General features: G+C 56.4%; 2 non-coding genes and 2 pseudogenes across 2 annotated transcripts; all 4 read right to left on the bottom strand.

Moving 5' to 3' along the window:
- Positions 1–6,202, bottom strand: part of LOC148012856 (25S ribosomal RNA) — a 9,719-nt pseudogene extending 3,517 nt beyond the window's left edge.
- Positions 6,203–6,446: 244 nt separating this feature from the next.
- Positions 6,447–6,599, bottom strand: LOC148012855 (5.8S ribosomal RNA). Its single transcript, XR_015689190.1, has one exon. It is a non-coding gene; the product is annotated as a 5.8S ribosomal RNA (ribosomal RNA).
- A 7,540-nt stretch (positions 6,600–14,139) lies between these two features.
- On the bottom strand, positions 14,140–14,258 carry LOC148012854 (5S ribosomal RNA). Its single transcript, XR_015689246.1, has one exon. It is a non-coding gene; the product is annotated as a 5S ribosomal RNA (ribosomal RNA).
- Positions 14,259–14,497: 239 nt separating this feature from the next.
- Positions 14,498–15,000, bottom strand: part of LOC148012853 (25S ribosomal RNA) — a pseudogene marked incomplete at both ends in the record, with an annotated part of 786 nt that continues 283 nt past the window's right edge.

The following is a 15,000-nucleotide window of genomic DNA, read 5'->3' as shown; positions in this document are numbered from 1 at the left end:
GTTCTTCTATTTCTTTGTACTTGAGTTCTTTTGGCTTACACAACTAAGAAGAGGAAAACTGTTTTCAGCCTCCACCCTTGTGTGTCTTCCCCCATTGTGCAAGCAAGAAAGCTTCAAGCGAGACTCCTTCCTTCTCTCCCACAATCTTGACATGGTATTAGAGCCTTGTTCGTGGTAAGGAGCTCAAGAAAGCAAGCCAAGCTCGCGGTGCTCTGGTAAGAGGAGCAGTGTTGCTTTCATTTTCTGTTTTGGGAGCAGATCTCTACAGGTAGCACAGCCGGAAATTGCAGGAGTGCATTGTCTCAGGTTGAGACGCCCTTCGCGGTGAAGCAAGACGGCCTGTTTTTTTTATTTGAGGCCATTTCGGGGCCTGTTTTGCAGACGGAAGTTTTCTACACGCACTCAGGAAAAGGCTCAGTTTTATGCTGTGCAGCCACTGTTCTACAGGTCGGTGAAAAGTTACTGTAGAAATTGCATCGTATGCTTGTGCGCATAGACATTGGGAGTTACAGAATCATCCCTGTTGCCTGTTGATGCAAAATCGTCACTAGGAAGTGACTGTGTGGTCAAATACCACTTTCGCCAGTTTTGCAGATTTTCCCTTGTGAGGGTGAAGCTATGTTTTTTGCAGTGACAGAATTTTTTGCAGTGTTCTGTAATGGCATCTGATTCTCTTTCACAGATTGTCACTGAAAAGCTTGGCAAGAACAACTTCCAAGCATGGAAGTTTAGAATGACAAATTTCCTTATGGGAAAAGGATATTGGGAATTTGTTGCAGGAAATGAAGAAGAACCAGTTCTTCCTGATGTTCCCAATCAACAGCAAATGCAGGCATTTAAAGCATGGCATGAGAGAGCCAGGAAAGTTATGTATTGGCTGTCTATCAGCATTTCAGACTCTATGATTGTGCATATTCAGGATGCAAGTACGCCAAAGGAGGCATCGGATACTTTGTCAAAAATGTATAGCACAAATACGCAAGCCAGGAAAATGCAGCTCAAGCAAGAGTTGCATAATGTGCAAAGAGAAAGTATGAGCATCAATGACTACCACATGAAGGTGAAGAAGATTGCAGATGCACTTGCTTCCATTGGGTCGCCAGTGGAAGATGATGATTTAGTTTCTATGACCTTGAATGGTCTAGGAAAGGATTATGCACAGTTTCGGACATCCATTTCAGTTCGTGAAAGATTTCCTGATTGTGAGGAGTTGATTGCTCTTCTAATTTCTGAGGAGCAGAGAAATGGTGGTGCATCTTCATCATGAGGAACTTCAAAAGAAGCTGTCTTCTACTCAAATGCTGGAAGAGGTAGAGGCAGAGGTAGAGGAGGCCGATTTGGAGGCCGTGGCAGAAATCAGAATATGTAGCAAACTCAAGAAAACCAGTCCTATGGAGGAGGACGTGGTAACTCTAGAGGCAGGGGGAGCCAAAGAGGTCGTGGTGGATGGCAAAGAGGTCAAAATGCAAACAGTAATGTTGAATGCTACTACTGTGGTAAAATGGGTCATATGGCTAAAGACTGCTATAAAAAGCAGAATAACATCATGAATGGAAAACTGCAACAAGGGAACTATGCATCTTCTAGTAGACAGGGTGATGACACAAATGAGCATTTGTTTATGGTGCAGCACATGAAAAATTCTGTGACAAGTGCAAAAGAAAGCAATGATGTATGGTATGTTGACTCAGGTGCATCAAACCACATGACAGGTCATGCAGAATGGATGGAGGATGCAAGGAAAATGGAAAAACCAGGATTTGTGGAGACTGGTGATGACACTGCACATCCTATTGTGCAGATTGGAAAAATTCCCTTGTCTATGCAGGATGGGAAAAAGAAATACCTGACCGATGTATTTCATGTCCCAAATATCACCAAGAATCTGGTTTCTGTTGGTCAAATGGTTGAACAGGGCTTGCAGGTCAGATTTAATCCTCAAGGATGCTTTGTTGAGGATATGAAAAATAAAGGTGGCTTGATAGCAAAAGGAAAGAAGAAGGGCAGAATGTTTACGTTGGATGCAGACATGTCTGAATTGAGTGCAGCAATGTTTGCACATGGGACCGGTGTAGTTGCAGATATTGATATCTGGCATAAACGCATTGGTCATATTAATGTACAGCGACTTAAATCAATGCAGGCCCAAAATATTGTTGCAGGTTTGCCGAAATTCAAGGTTGCAGAAATGCATAAGGTATGTGAAGCCTGTCAGTTTGGAAAACAGGCAAGGAAACCATTTCCTAGACATGTTCAAGAGAGTGAGAAGCCATTGGAATTAATCCACTCTGATGTGTGGACTACTAAAGCTGCATCTCTTGGAGGCTGTCATTATTTTGTCACTTTTATTGATGACTATAGCAGAAAAGTTTGGGTGTATTTTATGAAAAAGAAAAGTGAAGTTTTTGGGTATTTCAAAACTCTGAAAGCTATGGCTGAAAAAGAAACAGGTCTGCAAATAAAATGCCTAAGGTCAGATGGAGGGGGAGAGTACCTCTCAAATGAGTTTGCAAAGTTCTTGCAGGAGCATGGCATAAAGCAGCAATATTCATGCAGTCATACCCCACAACAAAATGGAATTGTAGAAAGGAAAAACAGGCATATTGGAGAGGTATCTCGTGCCATGCTCAATGAAAAAGACTTGCCAGATTTTTATTGGGCTGAAGCAGTTGCTACAGCAGTCTACATAATGAACAGGACTCCCACTGCAGCAATACATGGAATGACTCCAGAGGAGAGGTATACTGGTAGGAAACCAGATATTTCTCATTTGAAAATTTTTGGTTGCATTGCCTATGTACATGTGCCAGATGAGTTGAGATCCAAGTTGAATCCAAAAGCTGAGAAGTGCATCTTTATTGGTTACTCTCTGCAGCAAAAAGGGTATAGATGCTATAACCCTTCTACTCGTAAGTTTACAGTGAGCAGAGATGTTGTTTTTGATAAGATGAGTAGCTGGTATAAACCAATAAATGTGATTGATGATGAAGATGCACAAAATGGTAATGCTACACAGAATTCACAGCAGCAGTCACAAAATATTAGTGGACCTGGAGCGTCCTCTAGCAGTGGTTCACATTCTTCGCCATGGACAGGCAGATTGAGATCAGGAGAATCTTCTCAAAGCAATGCAGATAGTGGTATGCAGGTATCACGAAAAGGAAAAGAGAAGGTTGATCAACCCATGTTTGATGTGAATGCAGGTCACTCTTATGTGGATGGTGAATCCAGTGGCTCAGAACAGAGCATTGATGATGAGTTGGGTATTCCTTCTATTGTTACACCTGGAGTAAGGAAGACCAGGGATGTTTTGAGAGCACCTGGGAGTGAACCTACTTTGCGCAGGTCTACGAGAGCTAGGTATCCTGTGGATAAACTGAAATATGATGGATTTACAGCCATTCACTATGCATATATGGTCAAAGTGATACAGGAACCAGAACCCACATCTTTTGAGCAAGCCATGGGAAAAGAAAAATGGGAGAAAGCCATGGATGAAAAAATGGATGCCTTGGAAGAAAATGCTACATGGATGTTAGTACCTTTGCCTAAAGGTAAGAATGCAATTGGCTGTAAGTGGGTTTATAAGGTGAAGCACAATGCAGATGGTTCTGTGAACAGATACAAGGCAAGATTAGTAATCAAGGGGTATGCATAAACATATGGCATTGACTATGAAGAAACATTCAGTCCGGTTGCAAGGATGGCAACCGTAAGAGTAGTCATTGCTATGCCTGCGTCAAAGGGATGGTCTTTACATCAGATGGATGTAAAGAATGCCTTCTTGCATGGTGATTTGCAAGAAGAGGTCTATATGGAGCAGCCACCAGGTTATGTGCATGCTGTTCATCCTGAGTTTGTTTGCAGGTTGAAGAAAGCTTTGTATGGATTGAAGCAAGCACCTAGAGCATGGTCTGACAAGATAGGACAGTATCTTGTCACTATTGGCTTTCAGATTTCCAAGGCAGATTTCTCACTTTATGTGAGAAAAACAGAGAAAGGTATTATGCTACTTGTCATTTATGTTGATGATTTGATTATGACAGGTGACAGTGATGAAGATATCCTTCATGTGAGAATGCTGTTGAAGCAGAAGTTTGAGATGAAGGATTTGGGAGAGCTGCGTTATTTCTTGGGCATTGAGGTGATTAGATCACCAAGTGGGATACAGCTCTTGCAGAGGCAGTATGGATTGGACATGCTGTCCAAATATGGGATGACAGGCTGTAAGCCTATTTCAGTTCCTTTGGAGCAGAATGTGAAGCTGAGCGCAGATGCAGGTGAGCTTCTAGAAGACCCTACTATGTACAGACGCATAGTAGGAAGCTTGATTTATATGACTATTACCAGGTCAGATTTGAGCTATGCTGTTGGATTGGTAAGTCAGTTTATGCAGGCTCCAAGGAAACCACATTTGGATGCGGCTAGACGCATACTCAGGTACGTGAAGTCCACATTGCAGTATGGACTATTTTATGAGACTGGGGTTCAGATACAGTTGCATGGATACACTGATGCTGATTGGGCCGGTAGTATTTCTGGTAGACGATCTACCAGTGGATATGTATTCTCTTTTGGGAGTGCTGCAGTCACTTGGAGCAGCAAGAAACAGCCTACAGTTGCCTTGTCGAGCACAGAGGCTGAGTACAGGGGTGCAGCAATGGCTGCATGTGAGGTAGCTTGGTTGCATAAGCTACTTTATGATATGCATCAGTCTACAGATGGACCAGTTGTCATTTATTGTGACAACATGAGTAGTATACACTTGGCAAATAACCCAGTCTATCATGCTAGAACAAAGCACATTGAGGTGCATTATCACTATGTGCGAGAGAGGGTTTTACTAGGTCTTATTGATCTAGTTTATGTCAGCACAGAGGATCAGGTAGCTGACATATTCAGGAAGGCATTGGGCGCAGAGAAGCTGCTCAAGTTCAGAGACCTGTTTGGTGTGCAGGAATTGGGATTGAGCTCGAGGGGGAGTGTTGAGATATCGAGCTGCACTCGTGATACGCCAGGGTGACCGTTGTGCATTTATGTCACCGACGTGTCAGTTGCAGATGCGGTTGGTACACCGCCCATGAATAATAGCTACATGATACCTATCCTTATCTATTCTAGTTCATGGCTCAATTAGTATGCCACCTTAGTTAGTTGAGTTTGGTTTGAGACCCATATATAGGGTTCTTCTATTTCTTTGTACTTGAGTTCTTTTGGCTTACACAACTAAGAAGAGGAAAACTGTTTTCAGTCTCCACCCTTGTGTGTCTTCCCCCATTGTGCAAGCAAGAAAGCTTCAAGCGAGACTCCTTCCTTCTCTCCCACAATCTTGACACACCAGAGTTTCCTCTGGCTTCGCCATGCTCAGGCATAGTTCACCATCTTTCAGGTCCCAGCAGGTACGCTCCCACTCAAACCTTTCACAGAAGATCATGGTCGGTCGATGGTGCACCCCGTGAAGGGGATCCCACCTGTCAGGTTCCTTGCGCCTCCGTGGGTTTGCCACCCACCGGCTCGCGTACATGTTAGACTCCTTGGTCCGTGTTTCAAGACGGGTCGAATGGAAAGCCCAGAGCGCCAGCGTCCCGAGTGTGCAGGTGCAGAGCCCGCCACAAGTGGCGCACGCTTCATTCCTCGGCCGATGCGACCGCATCGGCGAGCCATCTAAAGCCCGCTCTTGTCCCGCCGCACTAGCCCTCGCTGACCAATGCCCCGCGTCGAGCGGCGGACCAATTCGCACCGTTTTGCATCCGACCGGGGCGCACCCGCGGCCTCCATTCGCTTCCCTCCCAGCAATTTCAAGCACTTTTTAACTCTCTTTTCAAAGTCCTTTTCATCTTTCCCTCGCGGTACTTATTCGCTATCGGTCTCTTGCCCATATTTAGCCTTGGATGGAGTTTACCACCCACTTAGGGCTGCATTCCCAAACAGCCCCACTCGTCGACGGTGCCTCGTGGAGCGACAGGGTCCGGGCTCGACGGGGCTCTCACCCTCTCTGACGACCCTTTCCAGGGGGACTTGGGCTCGGTCTGCCGCAGAGGACGCCTCTCCAGACTACAATTCGCAAGGCAAAGCCGTGCGATTTCCAAGCTGGGCTCTTTCCGGTTCGCTCGCAGCTACTAGGGAAATCCTGGTTAGTTTCTTTTCCTCCGCTTAGTGATATGCTTAAACTCAGCGGATAGCCTTGCCTGATTTGAGGTCCGAGTTGCGTTTCGGGTCGTCGAGGGCAAGCCCCAGCTCCAAAGAGCCCGATCCAACACGTGCACCCGGGAAGAGGCACCCGCAAACAGCCGCCACCTCGACGAGGAGACGAACCACCCTTGCGGAGCAACGTCACCGCACGGTGCTGCCGGTACATTTCAGCCAACCGCGGCATCACGTCGGATGCGCGGACGACCAATTCCACCCTCTCCCCCGAAGAAGGGGAGAGGGTGTGGGGGAGTTAGGGACGCTCAAGCAGGCATGCCCTTGGACGAGCCGCGGGCGCAAGTTGCGTTCAAAGACTCGATGATTCGCAGAATTCTGCAATTCACACTACGTATCGCATTTCGCTGCGTTCTTCATCGTTGCAAGAGCCAAGATATCCATTGCTGAGAGTCGTTGCAAGAGCCAAGATATCCGTTGCTGAGAGTCGCCCCGAGCAAGGGAGAGAGGTCGAAGGCGTCCCTCCTTCCTCCTCCACCCGCACGGCTGCGGGACGACCCCGTGCATAGCCTCCCCCACTGTCGCCCGACTCCGACAAGGGGAGAGAGGATGCTCACCGCGCCTCCGAGCGCGATCCCTCACGGACATTCCAGGGTTTGCATTGTTCTAACGGATGTGTGTCAATGATCCTTCCGCAGCTTCACCTACGGAAACCTTGTTACGACTTCTCCTTCCTCTAAATGATAAGGCTTAATGAACTTCTCACAACGTCACCAGTGGCGAACCACCAGCGTCGCCACAATCCGAAAACTTCACCGGACCATTCAATCGGTAGGAGCGACGGGCGGTGTGTACAAAGGGCAGGGACGTAGTCAACGTGAGCTGATGACTTGCGCTTACTAGGAATTCCTCGTTGAAGATTGTTTTGTTTTGTTTTGCGAGTCGGGATGCAATAGAAGGACGAACCTACCTATTACCCAGCTTTCACAAGGCCAAACCCTTAAGCCCACGGTTTCGTTAGGCAAGCCCGCTTAGTACCGCCTCCTTCTAGTGAAAGCACCGGGAGGACCGAGCTAGCTCGGTTGGGATAGGTACCTGGCGCCCTAAATGGAGGACCCAGAGTATCCGGGACTTGGAAGAGGCTAACCCTAATCCTCACCCGATAAAAAGCCTCATACCCCGACGGGTACCCGCACAGGGTTTGCCATACTCATCATGAGTGTCGGCTCATAGGTGGGGCCGAGGGACAGAGGTTATTGAGAGAGCCTCCAACATCTCCCCGTTCGCCTCTAGAATCCGATGAGTCCACTTCACCACTTAAATCCGAATTTGCTCACCTTGTAAGCGTTTGGAGAATTTCGTCATTCTTGAGTCTCAGACAAGTCTAAAAATTCTCAACTTCCTTATGCCATCGGGCCATAAGTCAGCGGGTGAAAGTTAGGCTCAACGGACCATCCGCCATGTGATTGCTAAGAGCACTGGTGAATTTGCTGCTTATAGCAGCTTAACCCGCCACCAACGGGTTGTCTCTCCGAGTGGGACACACGGGACCGATAGGGACCAATGGGACCGAACGGGACCGAGAGGTAGCCTCTTAGTTTGAATCCATGTCAATCCAGCAGCGGCCAAGATACAAGATCTCCACTTCATCGTAAGCCCAGGGACCGCGACAAGGGGGCGATTTTGTCAGGGGGGGCCGATTTTTTGAAGGGGGGGGCGATTTTTTGGGGGGGGGGGAGAAGGAGGGGGGGAGGGTGGGCGATTTTTTGAGGGGGGGGAGGGGGGGCGATTTTTTGAAGGGGGGGGGCCGAATTTTGGAGGGGGAGCCGAATTTTGGAGAGGGGGCCGATTTTTTGAGGGGGTGTGTGTTGAGGGGGTGGGGGAGAAGGGGGGGGGCGATTTTTTTTGGGGGGGGGGGGGGGGGGGGTGATTTTTTGGGGGGCGGGGGAGGGGTGGTGTGGTGTGGTGTGTGTTGAGGGCGGGGGGGCTGAATTTTGGAGGGGGGGAGGGGGGGCGGAATTTTTGAGCGGGCGTCATGGTGGATGGGTGTGTGTGTTCAGGGGAGGGGAGCACGTCGCGTCGTGTCTGTCATGGGGCGGGGGGGATCGCGACATGGTGTGGTGTGTGTCGGGGGGGGACTTCATGGTGGGTGGGTGTATGTGTTAAGGGGAGGGGGGCACATCGTGTCGTGTCATGTCATGTGGGGGCGGGGAGGGGGGGCATGCCATTGAGGGGGGGATGTTATGGGGAGGGGGGGAATGTCGCGTCATGGGGTGTGGGGGGGATGTCATGGGGGGGGGGGGGGGGGGGGGGGGGGCGGGGAGGGGGGGACGCGCATCGCGTCGTGTCATGGGGGTGGGGGGGATGTCATGGGGGGGCCGCGTTGCGTCGTGTCGTGTCATGGGTGGGGGGGGGGGGGTCGGGTGGGGATGTCATGGGCAAGGGGGGGGCGGCACGTCGCAACATGGTGTGGTGTGTGTTGAGGGGGGAAGGGGGAGGGGGGGCGCGTCGCGTCGTGTCGTGTCATGGGGGGGCGCCTCGCGTCATGTCGTGTCATGGGTGGGGGTGGGTGGGGTGGGATGTCATGGGGAGGGGGGGGCACGTCACGACATGGTGTGGTGTGTTTTTGAGGGGGGAAGGGGGAGGGGCCGAATTTTGGAGGGGGGGCGCGTCGTGACATGGTCGTGGGGGGGGCGGGGATGTCATGGGGCGCGTCGTGACATGGCCGTGGGGGGCGCGTCGTGACATGGTGTGGTGTGTATTGGGGGGGCGTCATGGTGGATGGGTGTGTGTGTTAAGGGGAGGGGGGCACGTCGCGTCGTGTCATGTCATGGGGGGGCGGGGAGGGGGGGGATGCCATTGGAGGGGGGGATGTCATGGGGGGGGCGCGTCGCGTCGTGTCGTGTCATGGGGGGTGGGGGGGATGTCATGGGGGGGCGTGTCGCGTCATGTCGTGTCATGGGTGGGCGGGGTGGGGATGTCATGGGGAAGGGGGGGCGGCACATCGCGACATGGTGTGGTGTGTGTTGAGGGGGGAAGGGGGAGGGGGGGCGCGTCACGTCGTGTCGTGTCATGGGTGGGGGGGTGGGGTGGGGATGTCATGGGGAGGGGGGCGGCACGTCGTGACATGGTGTGGTGTGTGTTGAGGGGGGAAGGGGGAGGGGCCGAATTTTGGAGGGGGGGCGCATAGTGACATGGTCATGGGGGGGGGTGGGGATGTCATGGGGGGGGGAGGTGGGGGGGGCGATTTTTTGGGAGGGGGGATGTCATGGGGGGGGGAGTTGGGGGGGGCGGGGGAGCTGAATTTTGGAGGGGGGGATGGGTGGTGTGGTGTGGTGTGTGTTGAGGGGGGGGGAGGGAGGGGTGCACTTTTTGAGGGGGCATCATGGTGGGTGGGTGTGTGTGTTAAGGGGAGGGGAGCACGTCGCGTCGTGTCTATCATGGGGCGGGGGGGATGTCGTGACATGGTGTGGTGTGTGTTGGGCGGGGCGTCATGGTGGGTGGGTATGTGTGTGTTAAGGGGAGGGGGGCACGTCGCGTCGTGTCATGTCATGGGGGGGCGGGGAGGGGGGGATGCCATTGAAGGGGGGGATGTCATGGGGGGGGAGGGGTCGCGTCGTGTCGTGTCATGGGGGGTGGGGGGGGATGTCAGGGGGGGGTCGCGTTGTGTCGTGTCATGGGGGGTGGGGGGGGGGATGTCGGGGGGGGGGGGGGGGGGGGGGGGGGGGCGTCGCGTCGTGTCGTGTCATGGGTGGGGGGTGGGGATGTCATGGGGAAGGGGGGGGCGGCACGTCGCGACATGGTGTGGTGTGTGTTGAGGGGGGAAGGGGGGGGTGCATCGCATCGTGTCGTGTCATGGGTGGGGGGGTGGGTTGGGGATGTCATGGGGAGGGGGGGCGGCACATCGCAACATGGTGTGGTGTGTGTTGAGGGGGGAAGGGGAAGGGGCCAAATTTTCGAGGGGGGCGCGTCGTGACATGGTCATGGGGGGGGGAGGTGGTGGGGGCGATTTTTTGGGGGGGGGATGTCATGGGGGGGGGGAGGTGGGGGGGTGCGGGGATGTCATGGGGGGGTTAGGGGGAGGTGGGGGGTTGGGGGAGGGGGGCACGTCGCATTGTGTCATGTCATGGGGGGGCGGGGAGGGGGGGATGCCATTGGGGGGGGGGATGTCATGGGGAGGGGGGCACGTCGCGACGTGTCGTGTCATGGGGGGTGGAGGGGATGTCATGGGGGGGCGCGTCGCATCGTGTCGTGTCATGGGTGGGGGGGTTGGGGTGGGGATGTCATGGGGAAGGGGAGTGGCACGTCGCGACATGGTGTGGTGTGTGTTGAGGGGGGAAGGGGGAGGGGGGGCGCGTCACATGGTGTTGTGTCATGGGTGGGGGGGTGGGGTGGGGATGTCATGGGGAGGGGGGCGGCACGTCGCGACATGGTGTGGTGTGTGTTGAGGGGGGAAGGAGGAGGGGCCGAATTTTGGAGGGGGCGCGTCGTGACATGGTGATGGGGGGGGGGGTGGGGATGTCATGGGGGGGGAAGAGGGGGGGGCAGCGCATCATGTCATGTCATGGGGCGGGGGGGGGGGGGGGGGTGTCGCGACATGGTGTGGTGTGTGTCGAGGGGGAAGGGGGGGCCGAATTTTGGAGGTGGGGGGGAGGGCGCATCGCGACATGGTGTGGTGTGTGTTAGGGGGGGCGTCATGGTGGGTGGGTAAGTGTGTTAAGGGAAGGGGGGCACGTCGCATTGTGTCATGTCATGGGGGGGCGGGGAGGGGAGGGATGTCATGGGGGGGGCGGTGCGTCGCGTCGCGTCGTGTCATGGGGGGTGGAGGGGGATGTCATGCGGGGGGGAGGGGGGCGCGTTGCGTCGTGTCGTGTCATGGGTGGGGGGGTTGGGTGGGGATGTCATGGTGGGGGGGGGGAGGGTGGCACGTCGCGACATGGTATGGTGTGTGTTGAGGGGGGAAGGGGGGGGCCGAATTTTGGAGGTGGGGGGCAGGGCGCATCGCGACATGGTGTGGTGTGTGTTGGGGGGGGCGTCGCGTCGTGTCGTGTCATGGGGTGGGCGTCGCGACATGTTGTGGTGTGTGTTGAGGGGAGAAGGGGGGGGCCGAATTTTGGAGGTGGGGGGGAGGGCGTGTCATGTCATGGGGGGGTCGCGACATGTTGTGGTGTGTGTTGAGGGGGGGGGGAAGGGGGGGGGGGGCCGAATTTTGGAGGTGGGGGGGAGGGCGTGTCATGTCATGGGAGGGATGTCATTGGGGGGGGGGGCATCACGACATGGTGTGGTGTGTGTTGAGGGGAGAAGGGGGGCGCGTCGCGACATGGTGTGGTGTCATGTCATGAGGTGGGGGGAGGGGGATGTCATGGGGGGGCGCTTCGTGTCATGACATGTCATGGGAGGTGGGGTGGGATGTCATGGGGGGGCGCGTCGCGTCGTGTCATGTCATGGGGAGGGGGGTGGGGTGGGGATGTCATGGGGGGGAGGGGGAGGGGGCGGCTCGTCGCGACATGGGGTTGTGTGTGTTGAGGGGGCGTCGTGTCATGTCATAGGGCGGGGAGGATAACATGGGGGGAGGGGCGCATCGCGTCGTGTCGTGTCATGGGGGGCACGTCGCGTCGCATCGTGTCGTGTCATGGTGGGTGGGGGGGATGTCATGGGGGCGCGTTGCATCGTGTCATGTCATGGGGGGTAGGGGGGATGTCATGGGGGCGAGGGGGTTGTCATGTTATGTTGGGGAGGGGGCGCATCGCATCGTTTTGTGGCATGGTGGGGGGAGGGGGCGTCGTGACACCCCGCGTCACACCCCACGACACGGCACACCCCCCACCCCACCGCACCCCCCACGACGCGGCGCCCCCCCCACCCCACCTCGAAAAACCCCGCTTCATCCACACCACCCCACCATGCCTCCAAAAACCCCGCTCGACCCACCGTGCCCCGCGTTACCCCCCCACAACACGGCACACCCCCCCACCCCACTGCACCCCCCCATGACGCCCCCCCGCACCCCACCTCGGAAAACCCCGCTCCCTCCACACCACCCCACCACGCCTCCGAAAACTCCACTCGACCCACCCCACCCCACGTCAGCCCCCCTCCCCCACGACACGGCACACCCCCCCCACCCCACCGCACCCCCCACGACGCCCCCCCGCACCCCACCTCGAAAAACCCCGCTCCATCCACACCACCCCACGACGCCTCCCGAAACCCCTCTCGACCCACCCCACCCCGCGTCACCCCCCCACGACACGGCACACCCCCCCATGCCCCACGACGCGGTGCGTCCCCCCCTCCTCCGACCCCACCTCGAAAAACCCCGCTTCATCCACACCACCCCACCACGCCTACAAAAACCCCGCTCGACCCACCCCACCCCGCGTCACCCCGCTATGACACGGCACACCCCTCCACCCCACCGCACCCCCCCACAATGCCCCCCCGCATCCCACCTCAAAAAACCCCGCTCCCTCCACACCACCCAACCACGCCTGCGAAATCCCCGCTCGACGCACCCGACCTCGCGTCAGCGCCCCCACGACGCGGCACAACCCCCACACCCAACCGCACCCCCCCACGATGCGGCGCATCCCCCCCCTCCACCCCACCTCGAAAAACCCCGCTCCACCCACCTCACCCCGCGTCACCCCCCATGACAAGGCACACCCACCCACCGCCCACGACGCCCCCTGCACCCCACCTCGAAAAACCCCGCTCCCTCCACACCACCCCACCACACCTCCGAAAACCCCGCTCGACCCACCCCACCCCGCGTCACCCCCCCACGACATGGCACACCCCGTGCACCCCCCCACGACGCCCCCCCACACCCCACCTCGAAAAACCCCGCTCCCTCCACACCACCCCACCACGCCTCCGAAAACCCCGCTCGACCCATCCCACCTCGCGTCAGCCCCCCCACGCCACGGCACGCCCCCCACACCCCACCGCACCTCCCCACGACGCGGTGAATACCCCCCCCGCACCCCACCTCCAAAAACCCCGCTCGACCCACCGTGCCACATGCCACCGCCCCACGACACGGCACACCCCCCACCCCACCGCACCCCCCACAACGCCCCCCCGCACCCCACCTCGGAAAACCCCGCTCCCTCCATACCACCCCACCACGCCTCCGAAAACCCCGCTCGACCCACCCCACCCCGCGTCAACCCCACACCCCACCGCACCCCCATGACGCACCCTCGCACCCCACCTCGAAAACCTCGCTCCATCCACACGACCCCACCACGCCTCCAAAAACCCCGCTCGACCCACCCCACCCCGCGTCACCCCCCTCCCCCCCACAACACGGCACACCCCACCGCACCCCCCCTCCAAAAACCCCGCTACACCCACCCCACCCCGCATCACTCCCCCACGACACAGCACACCCCTCCACCCCACCGCACCCCCCCACGATGCGGCGCATCCCCCGCGCACCCCACCTCAAAAAACCCCGCTCGACCCACGGCACGTCACCTCACCCCCCCACGACATGGCACACCCTCCCTCCTCAGAAATCCCGCTCCGCAATGACACGGCACACACACCCCACTACACACAACCCCCTCCCACGACATGGAACCACCAACCCCCCGATGGACCTCCTCAAAAAACCCCCCCCACGACATGGCACCATCCAACCCCCCGCGACATGGCACACCCTCCCTCCTCAGAAATCCCCGCTCCAACAACCCGCCCGCGCAACATGGCACGCCCTTCCTCATCGGAAAACCCCGCTCCACCAAAACCCCCCACAACATGGCACACCCTCCGCTCCCAAAAAACCTCGCATCGTGAGGAGGCGGTATCACGTGAAAGCGAGGCAGAGGGAGGGACCAGGCACGACATACGCAAAGACAATCGCGATGAGGAGAGGAGGCGCCACGTCATGGCAAGGCAAGGGGGTTTCCTACCACGATGTCAGCGTTGGAGAGTCAAGACGTGATCCGAGGGGATTTCCATGCCACGGTCTCGAAACAAGCATGCAAAAGGGTGCAGCACTAGGACTTCCTGGGAGGTCACCCATCCCAGTACTATTCTGGCCCAAGCGCACTTAACTGCGGAGTTCTGATGGGATCCGGTGTATTAGCGCTGGTATGACCGCACCACCAAAACTCTTCCCGGGGCCCCTGCCGGCGTCTCCGGATTCGGTCACGTTGTTGTCCACCGCCACGTTCCGGTTCGGGAATATTAACCCGATTCCCTTTCGATGAGTGGTGTGCATTGCGCCCTTGACACAGGACTGCCCCATCTCTTAGGATCGACTAACCCATGTCCAATTGTTGTTCACATGGAACCTTTCTCCACTTCGGTCTTCAAAGTTCTCATTTGAATATTTGCTACTACCACCAAGATTTGCACTGGGGGCCATTTCACTCGGGCTCGTGCCCGGAGCTGCGCCACGACCCCCACGCCCTCCTACTCATCGGGGCCTCGCACTCGCCCTGATGGCCGGGTATAGGTCGCGCGCTTCAGCGCCATTCATTTTCGGGGCTAGTTGATTCGGCAGGTGAGTTGTTACACACTCCTTAGCGGATTTGGACTTCCATGACCATCGTCCTGCTGTCTTAATCAATCAACACCCTTTGTGGGATCTAGGTTAGCGTGCAGTTCGGCACCGTAACCCGGCTTTCGGTTCATCCCGCATTGCCAGTTCTGCTTACCAAAAATGGCCCACTTGGAGCTCGCATTCCACGCCGGGGTTCAACAGAGCAACCCCGGCCGCTTACCTATATAAAGTTTGAGAATAGGTCGAGGGTGTTTCACCCCGATGCCTCTAATCATTCGCTTTACCTGATAAAACTGCGAGGAGCTCCAGCTATCCTGAGGGAAACTTTGGAGGGAACCAGC

Source organism: Lygodium microphyllum, chromosome 27 (genome assembly GCF_053477565.2).
Source record: "Lygodium microphyllum isolate KBCC chromosome 27, Lygodium_microphyllum_v1.1.10, whole genome shotgun sequence".
In the NCBI taxonomy this organism is placed as follows: Eukaryota; Viridiplantae; Streptophyta; class Polypodiopsida; order Schizaeales; family Lygodiaceae; genus Lygodium; species Lygodium microphyllum.
The sequence above is the reverse complement of the archived record's forward strand: the minus strand, read 5'-3'. Positions and strand labels throughout refer to the sequence as shown.